Source organism: Crocuta crocuta, unplaced genomic scaffold (assembly GCF_008692635.1).
Source record: "Crocuta crocuta isolate KB4526 unplaced genomic scaffold, BGI_CrCroc_1.0 scaffold190, whole genome shotgun sequence".
Classification (NCBI taxonomy): Eukaryota; Metazoa; Chordata; class Mammalia; order Carnivora; family Hyaenidae; genus Crocuta; species Crocuta crocuta.
In genome coordinates this window covers 2,503,965-2,523,204 of record NW_027527955.1, presented here as the reverse complement: position 1 = coordinate 2,523,204, position 19,240 = coordinate 2,503,965, and the positions used below count along the sequence as shown (strand labels likewise).

General features: G+C 38.3%; 1 long non-coding RNA gene across 1 annotated transcript in view; it reads right to left on the bottom strand.

The window, feature by feature from the left end:
• The window catches only part of LOC144222123 (uncharacterized), a 222,757-nt gene that overhangs the window by 171,588 nt on the left and 31,929 nt on the right, over window positions 1-19,240 (bottom strand). Inside the window, exon 2 of the long non-coding RNA XR_013332304.1 lies at window positions 6,205-6,316. This is a non-coding gene — a long non-coding RNA (uncharacterized LOC144222123). The remainder of the gene's footprint in view (window positions 1-6,204; window positions 6,317-19,240) is intronic.

Here is a 19,240-nt window from a genome sequence, read left to right as displayed (position 1 = left end):
CCTGCATGTGTGAATGGAGGTAAGTAGATAAATGAAACTGTGATGGGTGCCACCAATAAAACTACTTCAAAATTTAGAAAACAAAAAACAGAAAGAAAGAAAGAAAGAAAGAAAGAAAGAAAGAAGAGGAATATGAACAGATATTTCAATCAAAAAATGTTACTTATACACACAAATTGGAAATAATCGAATTGTTAAATTATAATAGCATAAATTCAGAAATTTTCTTGTGAAAAAGTAGGATACAGAATTAAACATATAGTATGATTTCAAATATATGTGCATGTGATTATATCAAATATATATACTTGAGTACAAATATATAAATATAATAAGCATTTGTGCCTTCTACACATTAACAGTATTCATGTGCAGTTGGAGATTATTAGTAATTTGTTTTCTTTTACATTGCCACATTTTCCAAACTTTCAAAAGAATAACATTTGCCAGAAAAATAATTTAAAGGATATTACATGAAAATTGCATTTGTAATATTTGGGGGGAAATATTTGGGGCTGTGTGATCTTTCTAAAAAAAAAAGTCACCAATGGTGATAATTTTTAATGCACCCTAATGACATAATTAGTCCATTTAGTGTTAATTAAATCTTTAAAAGTAGATCCATTTTTTCCATTTACTTGCAATATGAAATCATAGATATGTTTATCTGGCAACACTCTTCCATTAAATATAATTAAAACATTTTGGAAAAAACCCCACAAGTGTTCTGGCTGTGTTTAAAAAAGAAGGCTATGGCAAGCACTTCTATAGTATTTTGCCACCTACCAGAGCACCCTTTTTTCTTGGCATTTCGCCAACCTTCTAGGATAATTTAGGACGAGCAATGTTTGTCAGACCTCTCTTCTGTCTCTCTTGGTGAATTTACAATATCAAAAAGAATAAATGCAATATTATATTTTATTAGCGGCTAGGTAGCCTTCCTTTAAATCCTCTTAGTTTAAGATTTCTGATTCTAAAAAAGCTATAAATTCTGTTTTCATCCATTTCAGTCCAGGAGTGGTAAGTAAAATGGATTTTGAAAACTTTTCCACAAAATACTATAGAAAAAAAATTTCTTAGGTGTAATCTTAACTCAGGGCCGAAGGTGGGCCTGTTCTTCTGCAAGAACTACAACTGTATGTTCAGAGGAAAGTAGTTCATTTCAGACAGGCTTCAGTTTCCTCCCAGACACTGGGGTCTCATCATTCAAACACAATATTGATTGTAACAGACATGTGCCTGCCTACTTGATTACATGGCATGTGACTGATGGATCCTGCACAGGTGTAAGTGTAGGCAAGTGGCTGGTGGGCTTGGCAGTACTGATGGGATGCAGACGGAAGAGCGCAGGGTGAGGAGAATCAGTAACCCAGGGCCTCTGCTCCATCAGCCTGTGGAGCCTGCACAGCCAGAGAAGCTGCTAAGCTCCAGACCCCCTGCTCTGGCCAGAACAGGGATGAGGCACAGGGGAGCTGACCAACATGCGAGGACACGGCAAACACATTGAATTTAAGAAGAGCGTATTTAACACACCTTAAGTGCCCAACTTACTTACACCTATGGGTACTGAGTTCAGAGCATGGTCATAGCCTCCACACGAACCCTTCCGGAGGCCCTAAATGTTGGTTCATGAGAGATAAGCAATCCAGTCGTCACCACACAACTTGAAAGGAAAATGCAGGACTAACATTTGTAGCAGATATTTATCTTTTATAGTCATAGATTTGAGGTATAAATACATAACTTTTATAGTCATAGATCTGATGTATAAATACATAACTTTATCTCCCTATTTTCAAGTGTGGCTTCTCCTCAAGTTGCTATATCTGTAACTAAGACACTTTCATTCTTTCTTGGAAATAGTCAGTCTCACCCCCTCCTTCCTTTCCTTAGAGAAGCGATTTCAAATACTAGGTAAGCCCATGATCCTGATCCCGCATGCATTCAGGTCTTGTCTCTGTTACTTCACTGCTGTGGGCATCTGGGCAAAATGACTTAACTTCTCTGTATGTTAGGTCTACCTTCTGTCAAATAGGAGGCGATAAACAGGAGGTTCTGAGGGTAACTGGTGGGTAATTACTGACCTCACAGGACTGTTCTGACTAGTAAATGAGTTAAACTATGTTATTTCACAGCATATCTCGTAGCATTTACCATGTTAATTGTATTTGGCACATAGCAAATGCCATGAGAATGTTAGCCATTGTTCTTACTGCTGAATTAATTCCCTGGGAGCTTCTATTTTACCAACATTTTGATCTATCTCATCCAAAACCCCTCCCTGGACCTGAGGGACCATCCACTGCTGATATAAATCAACCTCTTTTTCACTCAGTGACCTTTGTTACAGCCAGTACCAAACACATCAACCACTCACCAGGCCTCTCCAGCCCAACAGCCCACACTCAGCAACTTTGGAATCTCTGAAGAGTCACAGCAAATCCCAGATCCTCTTGGGTCCCATGTCACTCAGGGCAGGAGACACAGAATGGAATGGGGTTCAACTTACAGTCTCTCTGCCTAAAGTGCCATATCACCATTTCCTATTTCTACCCCGCTGAAGAAACGCCATGTCACGGTGTAAGGTTAAATGAAGAGTGCAACTTTTCAAAGCGGCTTACTCTTGGCCAGGGGTCAGAAAACATTTTACGTGAAGGGCCGGATGGTAAATATTTGAGGTTTTAAGGGTCATATTGTCCCTATTCCAACTACTCTACTCGGTTGTTGTAGCAGGAAAGCAGCCATAGATGATAGGTAAGCAAATGAGCATGGCTATCTTCCAACAAAGCTTTGTTTACAGACACAGTCAGCAGGCAGGACTTAATCTGCCGACATAGTTTGCCAACCACCTTTCTAGACCAGAAACTCTTTGAGAATGCAGAAATGTCTAGATCTTCTTAAACCTCTACACAGAGAATATACCACTTTCCATTCATAGTGGTATAGGAAGTCAGTGATATTCACGTAAAAATTAAATAAAACAATAAATGTAGGAGTGTGTCCCCTACAACTATCTATTAAATCCATTCTTGTCTTTTAAAATCAATCATCCATTTTTCAGACGATTGAGTTGCATCTTTTAGAGTTTGGACTTGTAGGCAAAATCCCTTCTGAGCTCATACAAGTTATGTTTAGTCCAGACTTTGCTTCACCTTGGTTTCAAAGCCCCTTTTCAGGACTAAGCTAAAAGTATCACTAAGAGGGCTCCAAGCCCTGACATTAGCCCCACAGAGGAAGCTTCTGGACCTTGGGAAATCAGGTTCTATTAGGTCCTCAGAGATGAATCCAGCCCTAACCATGGGAAAACTGAGGAATCTTGGATGGATACCACTGCCACGATGGAACTCAACTTCCTCTGGCAGCCTGGGACCTGTGAGCTTTACAGAGCTCTCCTATAGGTGAGAGAGGCCAGGAAAGACTGAAGTACATTCAAATTCTAAGAAGCTGTAAAGACCAAGTGGGAGGGCTGCAGCCAGTTGTCTGCAGCCCCCAGTTCCCTGAATTCTATTCCCAGCATCAGCCTACCTCATTCCCTCCTGTGGTCATCAGTCCCCATTTGTAATCCACCCCTAATGTGAGACACTGTTAGAGCTCCGAGATCCAGCGTCCCCAGCAATCACCAGGCATTAGCCCTCCTCAGTATCACTCTTAATTCAGTCCTACAAATGACCATGTGGCCTGAGGATCCCGGACAATCAGGTCATCTCATTTGTTCCGGATCCACTGAGTTTTGTGTTAATACCCTTGTCCCCAGCTACACATCAGTCGTCACAGAGCCATGAGCATAGATGACATCCAATTCGTCAGTCTTAGGCCTCTCACAGCCATTTCTGGCTTTTCAGGCTTACTTGCAGACAGATGATGCCGTTTCTGTGCCAATACACCTAAGGCCTTAGGATGTCTTTCTGGGATCCTTCTAGCAAGATCTGTTTTTCTTTGGCCTCCCTCATTTCCTCTCCTCATAGATAAAGAGCAAAAGCAGATTACAGTGCAATAGGCCAATCTCTATGCCACAGAGTTTGTGCACCAACACTTATTTTCATTTAGTTCTTCAATGACAATTATTTCCCAGTCAGAGGGGGAGACTTTTGATTCCCCACTGAAGATTAAAAAAACCTCTTCCCCCATACTTATAATTTTCCTAATAGGAAGTCACCCCTTTGTTCTTAAACTTAATAAAATGGCTCCTTTACCAATTCCCTAGGAGTCTACAGCTTAGTAAAACTCCAGCAGCCGTTTATTGAACTCTTATTAGATGGCAGGGACTGTACTAATCCTTTTACTCATATCACAGATTATTTCCCAACACTGTTATCACCTCTAATTTACATATGAGGAGACTGTGAGCCAGAGAGTTAAGAAACTTGGTTTAACATCCCACAGCTAAAAACTGGCAGAATTAACCAGTTTGACCAGAGCCTTCCTGCATAGAGCCCTCATACCTGATCCCACAGCACACTTTCTAGTTGTGCTTGTCCTTTCTCAAAAACTTTGCAGCAACACATTCAGTATTATCAACAACCACCTTTTCAGAATAAGACTTAACTAGGAAATATTTTCCACAGAAGTTTCATGACAATATTTGTCACTTTTCTAAAACTTGTTTATTTGAATGAGCACCAAGAGTCATGATGGAACGTTCTTTGTATGAAATCTTAAAAATTCAGTAACTCTTAATATCAACAGATATGAATGATGCCCTTCCTTATTATCTGAAAAGAAATGAGAAGAAAGGTATCAGAGAATATACTCTTTAGAATGACTGATTACTGAAAAATACCAAAATATTTAGCCAGGTAAGTAAAATATAGTGGTTCATTTGTACTGTATCAATAGTATTGAGCCAAGCCTGTATTCTGAAGTTGTAACATACTTGAAGAATTAACCTTTTTTTTTTCTTTCTTTTTTTTTTTTTTGGTGGGGCTGTAGCTGTAGGAGGAGTGGGGAGTGTGGGTTGCCTCTCATTCTTGTTCAGTATCAAATAGCTTCATTGGGAAGCTCATTCAGAATTATCTATACTTCGTTTCCCAAAATCACTATATGCAACAAAGGTACCAGAAGTAATCTCCATTTTCAGAGAAAAGACTTTAGGTTTTGGATTAGGTACATTGGCTATTAACTTACCCAACAATCACACAACAGTGCTGTAGATGGATCTCAGTTTAGACTCTACTTTCTTCAAATAGTTCTTAATCAGCTGCAACTTCTTGTCAGAGATGTTGGGAAGAATTAACATTTTAAATGATAATTATCTCTGATGACAACATGTGGTTATTTAGTGAATATGATGATTATCATGGGTTCTTAAACAGAACATCTCCTGAGGTGCCTGGGTAGCCCAGTCAGTTGAACATCCAACTCTTGATTTCGGCTCAGATCATGATCTCATGTGGTGAGATCAAGGCCTGAGTCAGGCTCCACACTGAGCATGGAATCTCTTTGGATTCTTTCCCTCTCTCTCTGTCCCTCTTCCAACCATGTGACAGTTCTCTTTCTCTCTCTCAAAAATAAACATTAAAAAAAGAGTACATTTCCTAAATACAATTAGATATTCATAGACATAAAACATTACTTCTAGGGTGATGGAAATGTCCTAAAATTTGATTGCTGTATCAATTATACAACTCTATATAAACTAAATTTCATGGAATTGTACACTGAAAATAAATGAATGTTTCAGCATGTAAAGTATACAAGCTAGTTTTAAAAAAATAATAATACAGGAGAAAATATGTTGCTGAGGCCAATAAAAATTACTTTCATTTCTAATTATCATTTGCTAATGAAACCAGGAATCAAGCATCATGTTAAACAGGGAATCTCAATCAAAGAAACTTCTTTGCTTCATTTCACTTTTTTTCTTTATATCTCACTTAATCCCCCTCATTGAAGTTGTCTGGGTAGGTATCCCCTGCTCTGCCTCATAGATGAAGGAAGGAACATTAGAGGTTTCCTAGATCTGAAGAGAAGGAGCCAAGAGGTACATCCAGATTTCTCTGGACTCCAATGACTCTGCTGAGTTCTACAATTTCCTTAATCCTGGGCACCCTATTATGTCTTATTTAAAATATTGAAAAGTTAGTCCAAATCCTTGCCCAAATAGCATTTCAGTAAGCAGCCTTATAAGATATTAGAATATATTTAAAGTCTGGAATAACTATTCAATAAGTTGAAATTTAAAAAAAAAAAATGAACAGAGGTCACCTTTGTTCTTTACCCAAGGGCTCCATTTTGGCGTGTGCTGGAAGGTAGCGTGTTGCTTCAAAGTCATCTTGAAAGCTGCACAATCAGGGCCTATCAGAGCTGTAACCTCAGCCTACGAAACAAAGATCCACAGTGCTTATCCTTCAGTTTGTTAAAACATGAGATTTCCTATTTAAAAACAGCTGCTCAATGACACCAGTGTGGATTTTATAGAGGCTTGATAGTCTTCTCTATGAACTTGCAAGAAACTGTCTTTTGGCCTCTGACCTCTGGCTGTTTATATTTGCTTTTCCTTTTGTTTGGAACAGTCTTCCTAACCTTGTTAACCAAGCTGAGCGTCTTCAGTTCTCTTCTTGGAAGGCATCACCTTGGGGAAGCCTGACTTGACTTACATGCCATTCCCATGTGGGTTAGGGAGACAAAGTGTTCTCTGAGAGCCTGTAGTTCACTGCTTACAGCACTAGTGCCCGCTGTTGTAGCTGCGTGCTTAATGCCCAGTGAGACGCATCTGCCACTGAGTCTCCAGCAGATAGTACAGCAAAGGGAAATAGTGGGCACTCAGGAAATAATTACTCAATGAATAAAAGAAATAGCCTAAACTTACTTTCTACCGGAAATTTCAAGTTTTTGTTTCATTTCATTTTTCTTTTTTTTTATNAGATGGAGAGCAAGCATGTGTATATGCTATCGATTGAGGCATATAGAAGACACAGTCTAAACATAATCTCTATTTACTCTGTATTTGATTTTATTAAAATAATAAAATTTGATTCATAATATGAATCGAATGTGTAGTAGGGAAGACTTAGTAAGATAAAAACTCGTAAGGCTGTTTATTTCCTTTTAGATATCATATACAACCAATGTGATGGCTGAGTTTTGATCACAAGAATGAAGATTTTGCGTAAGTGTAATGAGCCGAGGGAGTAGCTACAGCACCACAGTAAATATTTTTTTAATTATGCACTTTCTAAAATTTAGGCTTCTATAAGATGAAGTAATGAATTTTCTCCCCACCCCAACCAACCCTTGGGTGGTCCATTGTTGTCCTGGGAGGGGAATAAACTTTCTAATAGTTACTTGGAAGTTATCATCATAGAATTTATCAGATCTTTGTAAAACCTTCTCTTTCCAGATCAAGTTTGTCCCAGGACACTGTTTGTCCCCCATCATGTGGGAAGGGCACAAAGACACCAAAAATTTGCTGAGGTTCTGCCAGCCAAACATTCTGTCCTTTTCATCCAAGTGTATCACAGTAGGATCCTAGGGGTGAGATTCTCTGCGGGGCTGAGTGAGGGGAGAGGGGCCAGGAAGATAGGCTGGAGCAGGAGTGAAATTTCTCCCGCATCTGCTCTCTGCCTGCACTGGACCAGAAGCATGACACATAGAGTTATGCTTCAACTTTACAACAACCCTACGAAGTTTACACCTGAGGATACTGAAATCCCAGTAAACCCCCCACCATCATCAATAATGGGTGGGTCTAATATGTTACCCAAGACCATAAGCCTCCAGAGATCTTTTCATCTGCATATATACACCGTCCACAAATACCTGTTCCCCATGAAACCCACCCATGGGATTAACAAGAAGCAGATGAAATTCTTTAACATTATTTTTACATTTNTAAATATATGGTTTATATTAATAAAATATACATATAAATAAAATAAGGCGAGTAGTTTTTTTCAAAAATCATCTAGCTTTTACATCAATACTTTTAGCAAAAACAAAAAACCAACAACAGCCAATTGGCTTTATGAATTTTTCTAAATGATCAGTTTACATTTGAAGTAATTTGATTCTCATACCATAGTACAATATAATTGGTGTAACAGATTTATCGAGCATCTTTACTTAGAGCAAGTGTCTTGTGAGCATATGCATAATAGCTTTCTAGAGGAGGAATTTCAATGTCAGCCAAAGAAATAATCACTTACAAAAGAAAGAATAGATTGGGCAATTCGGCCTAAGTACCTTCAGGGTTTCCATGACAACCACAATTAGTACCATTTAACAAGAAAACAATGGATCTGCAACCTCAGAATAGTAGCCAAATACATGTCTTCTAATGTATTTCTATTATTAGAAATACAAAGAGATAATTGAATATGGTACTGTGACTGCTCTGACACATACTTTTCAGAATTTCTGGTGCTGTGAGAGGATAGCATCATTAGCATAAACAATATTGATTGTGTGGGCTGTGGAGGGACTAAGATGAATGTCTTCTAGAAATCCCATCTGAACACTCACCACCATCCCAAATCAATTACCCTCTATAGGATAAATAAGAACTGACAAGTTTTTTGTTCCAAAGTCACCAGAAGACAAAAGGGATTCCCCTGCTATACCTCCAGTTTTGGCTGGGTAGATCACTCCAAATTATAGAGGTTAACTAAAGGTAAATCAATAAGCTGGAACTGTCAGCATTTCATGATTAGTCCCATAAAAACTTTCTGATCATCCTTTTTTTCTTGACTTTGCTTTGGAGAATGTGAAAATACGGTCACATCAATTCTCGAGCACATAAACTTGGCTGTGATAACTGGCTGCCTTAGGCTGACTCAGCAGAGTTGGGCTATGAAGTAATGGAGCATGGATGCTTCAGCCTTTCCTGTCCAGCACAAGTTTTGTTGCAATGCCCTCTATAACTGGCTGGCAAATTTTGTACATCAGCCTTCTTTATTTATGTGGTATTATTATTTGAGGTTTCTAGCAGGTTACAAGTTAGTTTGCTCCAAAATATTCCCCTATTAAGAAAACTTTTTCCCATGTGCACAGGACAGGGGAGACATAAACATTTATAAGCAATTTTGGCAATAACAATAGTTATCTTGTATTGATTATCTGAGAGTACTTTGCAAGGATTTGTTCGGTTAATCCTCACAGCTCTCTGAGGAACATATTATTATTATTCCCATTTACAGCTCAAGAAACCTAAGTAACAGCCCCAAATTACACAGCTAGCCAGTAGCCACGTACCAAATAAATGTACCAAATCCTAACAGCCTGACCCAGAGCTGGTTCAGTAATAACGCTATGCCAATTGCTGAGGTCTGAAACTGCTAGAAATTCTCTAATCCAAGTAGATATTGTTAATAGAATGTATTCACACAAACTAATGTATCTGCAGCCTGTCTACCTGGCATTTCCTTTTCAAAGAGTTGCTTGTCCAGAGAAGCAGAATAATGCAATGATAAAACGGGGCCACAGGTTTAAATCCCCGCTCTGTAATTCACCTACTAGATGACCTTGGGCAAGCTTCTGAACTCTCCTCAATCCAAGTGTCCCTGATTGTAATATGCATGCTGGAGAGCTATGGAGAATACTAGCAATGGCATATATTAAATGCTTAAAGGTAATAGGCACTCTGAAAATAGAGTCAATAACTATTTTGAGCTTCTTAGGAGTCCATCTCCTTCAGAACTCTCTCTGACTCCAATTCTGCTGGTTGCCCCCAACAAGCAAAGGTTTTTCTAGCAAAATCCAAGAGGATTGTCTGTATGTTCTGAATCCTGCTAGTGGACTGGATGAAGGGGTTTCCTTTCATTTCTAAGTAAGGATAGTCTTATCCAGATACCGTTATATATAGTTTTACTAGGAAGGTTCCTAACCCCGGGGTGGCGACTGTCATTTTATAATGAGGAGGTTCTAGAGCTATGAAAAATACCAACTTGTATGAAACAAAATGGTTCCAGAAGAAAAGTAAATAGCGTCTGAGTTGTGACCCTTGGGTTGTGCTGGGCCTGGAATGTGGAGGTTGTAGAAAGGGCCTTATGAGGTGCACAGAGCACAACTCAAGGAGCTAAACAGAACTACAGGCAGCATTTGCTCGGCTCTAAGGAAACAGGAGAGCTCTTTTGATCCTAATATATTCAAATAGATCCTGAAGAGGCCCTGGAAACAGCAGAGTGTTCTGCAATATTTAAAGGCTGCTGCTGAGATTCACAGTCCTAAAATTAGACCTGCAGGCTGTTTCCTGCACTTCAGGCTAAACTTCCTTTCCATGCCCGGGATTATCTTTCCAGAAATTAAGGTTCTGGTTCATTTAAACATCTACTCTGTTTACAATATTAAAAGGTCCACACGAAGCGTGGGCTCTTCTGCCTTGCTTATAGACTTACCGAGCAGGACAACACCTGAGTTCTGTGAAATGAGGGGGCTGACAGGGAAACCTCCTTGGCCTGGGATAGTGTCTTATGCCTCAAGGACTGTACGAGGGAGACGGGACCCTGCTCGCCTCACTACTCCGCTTGCATGGCTAGTGTCTCAAAGACAGGAGATTATGTCTAGGACATTAGTCTTCTTTTCTGAGTTTTAAATATTCAGGACCTTGAGACGTAACAGAGTAATATCTCAGAATCCCCAGGACTCATTTAGAAATTACATCTTTAGTTTTGAAAAAGTATCAAAATAACAACTTTGATTTTTGATGTTAAATGAGGTCAGTAACCGTGGAAGTAAGGGAAGTCATATAAACCAAAGATGCATTTAGCAAATGAAATTAAAAACATTTACACACACACACACACACATACATACGTGCACGTATACGTGTTTGCATCTATAATGCGGGTGCCCTCCCATGAACGGCCTTCGTAAAACCATCACTGGCACATGAGCCAAACCTCCACAGGTTCTGTGAGGCAATATTCCACATTGTTATATGTCACGTAGTCAAAACTCAGCTGGTTGTCTATGAAGAATATTTTCCCCCCTAGGCAAAGTCTGGCTTTATGTGACCCAGACCTCTTAGCGACATGTTTCTGTCACCCAAGAACTACCGTGATTTGTCTAGAGTGAGGCTCGCGTAATCCACTACAGCAACTTAAACCTCTCTAACAAATGAGCATTTTCCTTACAACTTCTTAACCGGAGTACAGCTCTATCATTTACAGATACAGTTTTTCTCTCTCGACTTTAAAATCAACTACTGTGAATAATTTTAGTCATTGTTTTCTTTATTTAATCATGCTAAAATAGTAATGATATAATATTTGTGAACATAGACCCAACCAACATTAATTGAAACTACGCTGCATGACTGAAAATTAGATTCTAGGAAATTGAAAGGAAAGGAAAACAAAAGCAAAACCCTGCCATTGGTGTAAGGAAGACAATGGAAATCTGTCCCCGGGAAAGCCAGCATTTTCCCTCTTCATTGCTGACAGGTGTAATGATTAATGAATATATTTATTTTATTTTATAATAACAAATACAACCTGGAAAGCATGTTTTCAGATTAAATATACTTTATAATCCCTGCCCTGAACAAGGTTAGAGTTTAACAGGAATTATTTATATATGTGTGTGTATGTGTGTGTGTGTGTGTGTGTGTGTGTGTATTCCAGAAATATATAATATCCAGAAAAAGGGGAAAGTGTGTACTGGCATTTAAAAAAACCTCTTCATTTTAGCTCTTGCATTCTCTGTTGGCAGCATCATAATTCCTGCGGTAGCAACTATGACAGCCAAACAAAGGATTAAGGCTGTTTGTGGGAAAGCAGCAGCAGTTGAATTCATAAGCAAGAGAAATTCAATATACTTGTAAATGCCTCTCACAATAGAAAACAAGAGAGATAAAACTCCGAGAAACAGAACTATTTATTTCTCTAAGATTACTTCAATTCTAAAAGTGGTAAAGCCTTTTTTATTTGCTGCTCACAAGATGCCATCTTGGATTTCGACCACATACGGAGCAATTCTTTGTGGTGGCGTTCATTTTAAATGTATTATAAAATATTATTAAAATAAATTTAAAATCTATTCTGAAGATGGTGAAAAAATTATTATACTCCCCAAACACATTATTTTCATTTGTGTTTGTTCTTTCCCAGTCATTTTTATGTTTCATCCTAATTCTTCATATATAGACATAGAACAGGTGAATTCTTCAAATTATGTTGTCTCAGAGATCGTTATTTTGTTCATATTTCTAAGGGTATTTTGCAACTATTATGAATAGCTGCATATTATTATGTAGAACTAACATGATTGTCATTCTTAATTATTATTTAGCTTTGGATATTTAATTTATTTCCAGTTTCTTATTATTATAGATAATACCACAATAAATATCTTCGTACAGTTTTTTCTCCTGAATTATTCTCTTCAGATAATTATTTTCTTCAGATAAATTTCCAAGGAAGTGAGGTTGATAGATCAAATGGCATTATAGAGAGGTATTACTTTCTTAAAAGGTCATTCCAGTTTACTTTCTCATCAGCCACAAGTGTGTGTGAGGTGCTCATTTCTAAATTTGTTGTGTGTCAGGTGCCCATTTCTAAATTTTTCTGGCAGTTTGGAGTGTTTACAGGAAATATGGGAGAAGAAGGTACAGAGTAGGGAAGAGGGGAGTTACATGAAAGAATAATAATGAGTGTTCAAGAGATGATGCTTGAATGAACGAATAGATAATTGGACTATTCAAATGCTCAACTCTTTCCTTGGAAGAAAAAGTAGCCTAGAATAAAGCATTTGTCTAGCACAGTGAGTGGTTACATTTCTTCCAAAGGTTGGCTCAATAATAGAGCAAGCGTTGGCTTCCTATTACCTTTAAAGTAGAAATAAGATGCTCTTTTCAATATAATTTTTTATTATAATTGACCATGAACTGCCTTAATACCACTATCATAGGACAATATACTTTATCATCATTTCCAATCTTTAACTAAATCCATTTCTAAGGCAATTACCTGTCTACTATTGATTGGCCATCTGTTTCCCCAGTAATTACATGAGCATATCACTTAGCAACAGGATGTACTTTTCTTCAGTATTTCCATAGAACAACATGGTTATGGTTTAAAAGCAAGAAAATACTGACGTCTTCTGTTACGACAAACAAATGTACAGTCACATGCTCTCAGCACATCTGTGTGAACGAGTGTGGCTGTGTACTCCTTTTAACCTTGGTTGCTGTAGTTAACAAGAGGAAAAAGATATTTGCCTAGATATCTCATAATTACCAACAGAAGCCACTACAGTGACTATTGGAGACTTACAATTTGTTAGACACTGTATGTGCTAAAACTTTATGTACATTACTTCACTTAATCCTTAGAACAATCTGATAAGCGAGATATTTTTTATACCTAACCAAGTGGCTTTATCCCATTTACAGATAAAGAAATTGAGGCTTAGAGAAATTAATTTCCTTAAGGTCATAGGTTAAGTGACAGAACTGGAATTCTAAGCCAGAATTACCCGCTCAAAAGTCCATGTTCTTAACTACTGTGTCCTTCAAGCTGATCACAAAATTAGTTCATTTATCACTTGGGCAACTTGGTGCTTTCAGACCAATTTCATATAGATTAACAATGAAGGAGAGATTTAAGTGTCTCTGGCTCTCTCTTTAGACTCATCCAGATGTTTCTTTGTTCTTTTGCCAGTGCCTGGATCACTGCTTGCAGCTCAGTTTAAGGCCTGTAGACCCAGCATCAAGTACTGAGAAACCCCCAGATCCCAGCATAGACAACAAATGTTCTTGTCCAGGGAGTTCTATCTTCTTAACCAGAGTAAAGTAGTAAAATAACTAGTTATTAAGCTTCTTACATAAACTGACAGTGTCATTGCTGGTTTCATGCTACACAGCTTCACTTGGGTGATCCACAAGCATTTCAAACTCAAAATATCCAAAACTAAATTCCCCTCTTTTTCTTTCTGACCTTCTCCATACCTCAAAACTGTCCCTGGCGCAGGTCCCTTGTCCTGTGAATGGCACTACCAAAGGTGGGTTTGCTCAATAGAGTCTGGTGAATGCAATTCATCTGTGATTCCTCTCCCTCATCCACTCACAGGTCCAGTCTATTACCAAGACAGTTTGCCACCCCTGTCCTTCTACTTACTCCAACCCCAGGCTACCAATCCATCTTTTTTTCTATATTATTTTATTTTACTTTTTTATAGTGTTATATTAGGTTCAGGTGTACGATATAGTGATTCAGCACTTCCATATATCACCAGGTGCTCATCTCAACAAGTGCCCTCCTTAATCGCCATCACCTAATTTAGCCCATCTCCCCTCCCTCCCCTCTGGTAACTTTCAGTTTGTTCTCTGTAATTAACCAATATGTCCTGCTGTACTTATTACAGAAGTCCCCAAACTGATATTCCTGCACGTACTTTTGGCCTAGGCTATCTATTCAGTCACTTCACTGCAACTGGAAGACTCTTTCTACAATGCGTGTCTGGTCTTTTTACTCTCCTGATAAATAGCATATGTTATTCCAGATTGTCCTTTGAATGAACTTTGAATTTCTCTCTTGGGTTCATATAGCCTTTCAGAGCTGGTTTCTGCATGCACTCTCCAGCCTCATCTCTGGCGATGAATGAGTCACCTCCATTCCAGCCACACTGATTCACTTCTTGGTCCCGAATATATCTTCTTCCTTCCAGGCCAGCACACTGGCTGTTCCTCCAGCCTCATCTGACCAACCACCAACACTTTCTAGCTCACTCACTCCTATCCATTTCAAAACTCAATGCTGAACTTATTTCCTCCAGAAAGCCTTTCTTAACACTCTGGGTCAGAATAAATGCTCTTCCCAAGCGCCTCCATAATGGCTTAGACTTCCCCCAATGTTGCATCTGCTACAGTATTTCGCAGTCACTCATTTGCTTGTCACAGTCCCACCATCACTGTCATGAAAAGCAGTCTATCTCAATCATAACAATATCTCAAGGACCTAGTACACATTGCAGATAGAAGCTCCATTTCTTGAATCAACTGACTAATAGGCTAAATAAACCCTAATGACAGGAAATCAGGGGCTGAAAACTAGTATACCTAGTTATAGACTTTCTTTTTCTTGGCTTCATATCATGAACTTTTTGGTTTCCTTTTTTCATCTTGACTGATCCTATGGGCAAGAATTTGCAAGTAGTTCTTTGATCTGGCAATGAGGAGAGGTGTTTAAGTGTTGGCAAGGTCTCAGGAAGGGAAACATTAACGACCTGTAGTAATATACACCCAAAATACATGCTTTATCAGCCTTCAATATCCAACTAGTTAAGAAAAAATTATGAATGATAGATAAGCAAAGCTTCTAATACAAATTTATATTTATATTTAGAAATTCTCCTCTGTGTATTCCTGTGTATAAACCAACAACAGGATGTTCTCCCAGGTCTGTCCTGCATTGGTGATGGGAGGCTGTGGTGTGAAAGAGCTCTCCCTCTCACCAGCTGTTTGGACTTAGGAATTCTTTCCAACCAGGCATTTAGGCCTCAGTTTCCTCATCTGTAAAATGGGTGGTAGTACTGTCCTACCTTAAATTGGTCTCCATAAGGTCTGCTATTGCTGGTTTCTTTAAAACCCTTCTTCTTAAGTGCCTTGAACTCTCACAGCCTATCGTTTTCATAACTGCTATTCTTCTTTACCTGGAATACCCTTTTTTAGACTCCTTGGAAGGTAGCTCCTAGTCTGTACCATGTCCTCTAGAAAGCCTCCTATGATCCCTCTAGCTGAGATCAAGTGCCAGCTTCCTCAGCCCCATTTGTCATGGAGCACTGACAATATAGTCATGCTGCTCTATATTCTTGGTTTACTCCCGTGGGTCTCTGACATGGCTGTAAGGTTAATGTCAAAATAAAAATAATGATGAGAACTCATAAGTGCTTACTGTGCACCAAATACTCTGCCAACTTCTTTCCATGTACTCTAATCATCACTATAAGCCTATTAATCCCCACTTTATACATGAGCAAATTGAGGTTTAAAGATGTATACTTCTAGGGCCACCTGGGTGGCTCAGTCTGCTAAGTGTCTGACTCTTTTTTGGCTGAGGTCATGATCTCATAGTTTGTGAGTTTGAGCCCCATATCAGGCTCTGCACTGACTGTGCATGGAGCCTGCTTGGGATCTCTCTCTCCCTCTCTCTCTGCCCCTCCTCCACTTGCTCTCTATATTTCTCTCAAATAAAAATAAACTGAAAAAAAAGATGAAATGTTAACTTTTTAAAAATTTAAATCTGAGATGTTAACTTCTAAGTAAGGGACAAAAACTGGGTTTCAAACACCATCAATCCAATTTCAGAGTCCAAATTCTTAATCATTATGGTTATTAATTTTTCTTGAGAGAATTTTCTATCCTTTTTATCCATGTATTATTTTTTTTGAGAAAGAGAGAAAGAGAGAGGGTGCTCAACCAGGGGAGGGGCAGAGAAAGGAGAGAGAGAATCCCAAGCAGGCTCCACACTGACAGCACAGAAATTGACATGGGGCTTGAACTCACGAACCATGGGATCATGACCTAAGCTGAAATCAAGAGTTGATGGTTAATCAACTCGGCCACTCAGGGTCCCCTATCTGCGCACTTTTAATACATGACTAGTGCACAATAGGAACTAGGTGAATGTTAGGGAATTGGGTAACTAGTTGAATGAATAAACAAGTGAATTTATGAATATGGCAAAGAAGCAATAATATAATAGTAAAAAGAATAAAAATAATAAATAATATAATAACATCAAACATGGAGATAACAAAACTTGAGAAATCTTTTTTTTTAATGCTTATTTCTTTGAGAGAGAGAGAGAGAGAGAGAGAGAGAATCCAAAGCAGGCTCCAAGCTCNGTGGTTTCTGGTCTATAATTCTCACCTACTTGCAGAAAAGGTGACTGAAAGTTTACTACATTTTTATAACAGAACTTCTAAGACCTCTCTCCTCCTTCTAACTGAGCTAAAGTGTTTGAAATAGTACCCAACATATAGTTTGTGCTCATCAAATGTTAATTTTAATGAGCAAATGTTCCAACAAATCTTTCTTGTCGTATGTCAAGCCTAACCAAAGGGCCACTATGTCTGCATTCTAAGTCCTCAGGAAGGTTTTTACTGTGGTTACATGTCCAACGTGCTGGTTCAAAAAATGATCTGTCACATAGAGATGACTAACAGTCTTTGTTTTCAGGCTGAAAATGGACAAATTTAAGTTAAAGACGCATGCTTTGTTCGTATTTATTCTAATTGCTAAGTTTTCCCACTCCAGGGGAAAAAAAAATAGGAAAAAGAGCAGGAAGAGGAAGAAATAGAAGAAGAGAGAAAAGGAGAAAGAAGTAAAGAAAGAGGCAGAGGGAAGAGTAGGAACAGGTGAAAAAGAAGGCAAGCCTCTCCCTAAATGACTCCTGCCTTGACTTTACAAGTCCTGCGGACAGTGCCAGAAGCCCTACACTAACTAAGAACATGAGGAGAGGGACCAGCTTGGTCTCTTGTTACCTCAGGGACCCCAAGAGCTTTATCTTTGGGAAGATAAGATAAGAGAATTGGACTAAAAATTTCCAAGATTTCTTCCGGGTCTAACGCACTAATAAGTCTACAGAAAGCCCCGTTTTCAATTCTTTTAAATCCTGACTGAAGAATGTATATTACAGATAATTTCACTGTCTTTCAGGCAACATGAGAAAAGTTCATAAATAGAATCATATTGTGATGGTTAATTTTGTGTCAACTTGAGTGGGCTATGGGGTGATCAGACATTTGGTCAAACATTATTTGGGGCATATCTGTGAGGGAGTTTCTGGATGATAGTATCATTTGAATCAGTAGACTGAATAAAGCAGATTGCCCTTCTTAATGTGGTGGGTCTCACCCAATTATCTGAAGGCTTGAATAGAACAAAAGTGCTAACGTCCCCTGAGAAAGAGGGCACTCGTCCTGTCTGACAGTTGATCTGAGATATTAGTGTTTTCCTGCCTTTGGACTCAAACTAAAATGTAGGTTCTTCTTGGGTCTCAAGTATGTTGGCTTTCAGACGGGAACTTATGCTATCAGCCTTCCTGCTTCTCAGGTCTTTGGACTTATTTCATTGGCTCTTCTGGGTCTACAGATTACTTATTATATATCTTAGGATTTCTCAGCCTCCATAATGACATAAACCAATTCCTTATAATAAACCTCTGTCTCTGTCTCTGTGCATCTCCCTCTGGCTGTCTCTCTCTGTATATAATACATATTTTATATATATATACATATATATAGAGAGAGCTATATATTATTTCTAATATATATATTTTAGTTCTGATATAACTTTTATGAGTTCTGTTTCTCTGGAAAATCCTGACTGAACACAGATCATTACCAAAGAGGAGTAGGCAAGGCTTGATAATTTCCCACCTTCTCTGGAACTATTAGGACTTTCTCTGCTAATTTTGTAAAGCAGACAATCTCCACAAGAATTCAATTTATAGCAAGCTTTCTAGATCATGGAGCAACCAGTGAGCCACGTCAGAAATTGCAGATAACCAGAGTTCCTCTGGTACTTACGTTAGAATTTCCTCCAACTCCAGGGCTCCAACTAAATCCTGCTCTGGGGGGTCTTTAACCCCATGGACCAGTTTCCAAAACACTGAACCTTCAATCTGCAGTGTGTCTTTCTTTTTAATAGGCTGTTCAGCAGAGATTCATCTTTCTTATGAAAATAAATGCTGAACTAACTTAAACTAGTTCAACTAGTTTAACTTAAATTCAACTAGCCAATTTAACCTTTTTTTTCAGATAAACAATGCAAATCATTAATCTTACTGGAAATTTTTGGGGTAGTTCTTTGGGTAGTTTCATACGTAATTATTTTACCCTTTCTGACTTCCAGCATATCCTTAGAAAGAGAATGAAAATTTATTATCTCAAATTCTTTATTCCAAACACATTAAAGGCTTTCCATTATAGGAACTGTCAGGGAGAAAGTAACATATAACATCTGTATGCCATCAAAAAGAGAAAGATATTTTTTTCATTGTGATACTCTGATTCTCAAATATTTTACAAAGATTCATGAAAGGCCTTGAGTTTAACAGAAGATATAGCAGAAGAATTATTTCTGATTACACACTTTTCTTGCGTTTTAATAGGATTTAAATTGGATCGCTGATCTAAAATATTCATTTTGAAAATTATTTCACAAAAAAACAAGAAGATTAAATAGTTGATGCTTTTAACGATGGTCTGTAGAGACAGCCAAGTGGTATTAAAGCTTGTTCTTCATTGTCTTTTTGTTCCAAAAAAATCCCTATTAGGATGGTTACTGCTAAAATTTGAA